Below are 3,181 nucleotides of genomic sequence, written 5' to 3'. Positions count from 1 at the left end.
AGTTCTTTCATAGAGAACAAGAAGGTAGGTACTTACAATTCAGGTAGGTAGGTTCAGTTTGGGCCTGGGAGAGACTCCAGTGGAGACTGACGGAAAAATGGCTGCTTACAACCTGTGGTCCTTGTTTCGGGTGCGTTTGTCACCATCGATCTAATGCATCTTACTGCATAGATATATATCTAGCTATAAAAATAGATAGTTATATATCAATATAGATATTTCTAAAAATATCTAGCTTTACGTATAAATTTAAACTTTTATAGTTATGGTTTTGTAAGGCTGAAAACAGACATACAGAATTTGTATTATTATCAGCATTATTCTTATAATTGCCATTGATGTTATTCCAGGGTCAGGTAATACACTGCATGAGGCTTTGACCAATTTTTACTATTTTAGGTAAAAAGCTGCATTGACTGCACTTCTGCATTTAGTGCGATATGGTAGGACTGCAAGCAAAGCCTGAGACAAGATCTTGGTGCGCCCCATGACAATACATATCAGGTAGGTATCCTGCCCTAGAGGTATGAAGGCACCATACAGCAGCACTCATCTGTAATCCAACCTGCAGGGACATTGTGTGCTGCTGTAATGCCCCAAAGTTACTGTAAGATTCTATTGCTTTACTGGTTTTTGCTTTTTTTGGTGTTTTTTATCTTTCATCCCAGTGCTACAAAGACCGAGGACAGAAAGCTCTGGCACTGAAATACTGTGATGAGGCTTCAGCCATGCCACCGGTTACTAAAGAGGTGAGGACTGTCAGTAGTAACGTGGTAACACAATTCAACTGTTATTTCAGCCATTAATTTACTGACCTACTCCACTGCTTACTGTATTGATTCTCTAGAATAGAGCCTCCATAGCCGCCTGTTCCCCATCTTCTATACTAGAAGCTAGAAGTGGTACAACGCAGTACTAGAGTCCCCTTGCCTGTCCTTATCTTATCTTTTATCCAAGCTACAAGGCGTACAACAGGGTACTAGAGCCTCCATTCCCATCTGTATAACCTCTTGTATCCAAGCTAGAAGTGGTACAACAGGACACCAGAGCCTCCTTGCCCACGTTTCATGTTTTGTCACCAGCTGCTTCCTTTGGGTAAGTGAGAATAGTGAGAATTTTGGCCCATGTGAAAGTGCAATTACTGTATGCTAAACTGTTCATTTTCATTACCTTCTATGACATTTATGGAAATGACACGGCACAGATTATTGTTAGGGGTTCCATCACACTCCCCTTCTGTAGCCACACCGCCTCCACGCTCCCCTCATGTAAGCCCACTTTCCTAGTGTAACCGTATTGTCACCACACCCCCCTTATGTAACCATACCGTCTTCACACTCCCCGCATGTAACCATACCACGGTTCGAAAAGTGTCATAATAGAGCCTTAAAGGGGTTCTGTCATTAAAAACAAAAAAATATACTGTATACTTACCTATTGCTCCCCAGGGAGCCTGCTTACCTCTTCTTCTTATCCCAAATCTTCTCCTGGAGCCGCTTGTCACTTCGGTCACGTGACCTCCAGCAACCCGATTTTCCTCCATCCGGTCAAAAAGTGTACATTGCGCTACCTTCCGCTTCCTTCACTAGTGACGTATGCGTACATTGCCTTGTCAGGAAGCACGGAATGAAAGCAGCCGTGCGAGACAATGGCGCGACTGCGCACCCCGCACACGACTGCGCATGCAGCTATCCTGGAGATAGCTATAGTCTATGGAATATACACGGGCTTTAGCCTTGGCAGTCGTCGTCTTTAAAATCTATGTATAGCTACCTCCCATGCTGTCCATTGGTTTCTACAGTAACATTGCAGCGCCCTCTATTGGTTTTACAGAAACGTGCTGCACCTATGCTCCCTTTAATAAATGATCCCCAAATAGGGGACGTATCAGATGCAACACGCTCAGGCAGCACTCCGGGCGCACCCACAATGCTCTGAGGGAGCTGGAAGACCTTTGCATAGCCCCACCCAACGCTTTCTCAACCGCGCCCTCCCCCCTCCCCCTCACATCCTCCTCAGTCCTTCCTCTTGCACCGTGCTCACGCATCCTAGGCTTGCAGAGCCTGCAGGACTCGTCACCTCCCTACGCAGGATGGTTAAGCAGACGATGACACTAGAAGCAAGCACTAGTTTGCCTCTGAAGGTGCGTCCGTCGGTCGTTTTGAGAGATCTCTTTTGGTGGACGCTCGGATCCGTAAGGGGAGCTGAAACTTTAATTGTTTTTAACTTTCCATTGAGTTTAACGCGATCGCGTGACCGGGGGTGGGGTCCCGCGGCCCGGGATGACAGCTCCATGCTGTCGGCTACCTCCGGTAACCGGCAGCATGAAGCTATCACGTCCTGAGCCTGCAGGGCTGTCATTCCTAGAGGATGCATAAAACTACGTCCTCTAGGAATAAAGCCCAGCCGGCCAGGACGTAGAATCCCGATGGGGCCGTCGTTAAGGGGTTAAAGAGCCGATTCCATGGGAAAAACGCATTTTCCGTCAGCTCTGTACAGGTAAGCGGAAACATTTGTCCATTTTCATCAACAAATATTTAATTGATTTTCTAAATTATTGATTTGACAAAGTACATAAAATGCAAATCACAATAATAAAGTATATAATAAAACAAAAGAACTGTTGTGATGAGTCTATGGATGAACCTCGCCTTGTTTCTCAGTGGTAACGCGTCTAAATCATATTCCACATTATTTGAAAGATGCAAAATTGGCCAATCGTTACATTTCGTATTATTCGGTTTGCATAATTTAATTCTTAACCCCTTAGTGACCAGCCCATAGTGTTTTTACGTCCTGCCCAAGTGGGCCTTAATCCCTGAGGACGTAAAAACACGTGTCTGGGTGGATGACAGTGATCATGTAAAGTTAAAAAAAAAAGTGTGAAAAAGTAAAAAAAAAAGTTTAAAAAGTTTTTAAAAAGTTTAAAAAGGGGGGGGCGGAGCTACCTGATGCCGGAGTAAGTCGCTTCTGAGACGCGCTCCGGCGGCCGCGGCTTCTTTAAGGCTCCACAAGCTATCACAGCGGCACAGAGAGACGTCATGGGGCGCAAGAGAGCCCAGAACACCTCGGGGCGCACTCCGGAACGCAGTGCAGGCAGTTTGGAGCCGTTCCTGAGACCGCAAGCAGAGGCGGCCGGTGAGCGGGGAAAAATCAAGATGGCGCCGACGGGAGGTCCGGC

Source organism: Eleutherodactylus coqui, unplaced genomic scaffold, assembly GCF_035609145.1.
Source record: "Eleutherodactylus coqui strain aEleCoq1 unplaced genomic scaffold, aEleCoq1.hap1 HAP1_SCAFFOLD_127, whole genome shotgun sequence".
Taxonomy (NCBI): Eukaryota; Metazoa; Chordata; class Amphibia; order Anura; family Eleutherodactylidae; genus Eleutherodactylus; species Eleutherodactylus coqui.
This window is presented reverse-complemented; position numbering follows the sequence as displayed.